The following is a 997-nucleotide window of genomic DNA, read 5'->3' as shown; positions in this document are numbered from 1 at the left end:
AGGCTGTCACATGCCTTCACATTCTTAAAAATGGGGTTATGGGATTAATGAGTAAGAATGATTATAAAAGATAACTCTTTATCAGTGCGGTCATGATAACTGTTCTGTCATAGTTGATTAATGGTGATTAAAAGATATGCAGGAGACAGTGTCCAAAAACAAAAATGACATGATCTATGTTTTGGAAGAGCATGACTGTATCCCTGCTTACTAAATCTGTATAAATAAAGAAGCATAAAGAAGAATAAAGATTCTCCTGACCATCGTGGCCTGGCTCACTCCATTCCTTGTCTACTCCTTATGTCCTCTGCTGGTACCTGTCTACCACCGGGGATGGCTCCCAGCCATATTATACATGTGTGTGCATGTAAAATAAATAATTTCTTCAAGTTCATTGCTGCCCTTAGGAATTATTTCTATTTGCCTGTGTGTTAGATGTGCAACTGTAATATTGGTAGCTCAGGAAGAGCAAATAGTAGCTGGGGTCAGGGATGAGGGGAGAAAAGTTTGTCCCTTTCTGGTATTCTGTATTTTGAGTTTTTTTTTTTTTTCTTTGTTCCGAGACACAGTTTCTCTGTGGCTTTGGAGCCTGTCCTGGAACTAGCTCTTGTAGACGAGGCTGACCTCAAACTCACAGAGATCCTCCTGCCTCTGTCTCACATGAGCTGGGATTAAAGGCATGAGTCACCATCTCCCAGCTGAGTTATTGTTAAAAATAATTATGGGGACTGGAGAGGTGGCTCAGAGGTTAAGAGCACTGACTTCTCTTCCAGAGGTCCTGAGTTAAATTCCCAGCAACCACAAGGTATCTCACAACCACTTGTAATGAGATCTGGTGCCCTCTTCTGGCCTTCAGCATACATTCAGGCAAAACACTGTATACATAATTAATAAATCTTTAAAAGAAAAATAATGATGAAAACAAGCCAGGCAGTGGTGGCGCACACCTTTAATCACAGCACTTGGGATGCAGAGGTAGGTGGATCACTGTGAGTTC

Source organism: Microtus ochrogaster, linkage group LG2 (genome assembly GCF_000317375.1).
Source record: "Microtus ochrogaster isolate Prairie Vole_2 linkage group LG2, MicOch1.0, whole genome shotgun sequence".
Taxonomy (NCBI): domain Eukaryota; kingdom Metazoa; phylum Chordata; class Mammalia; order Rodentia; family Cricetidae; genus Microtus; species Microtus ochrogaster.
This window is presented reverse-complemented; position numbering follows the sequence as displayed.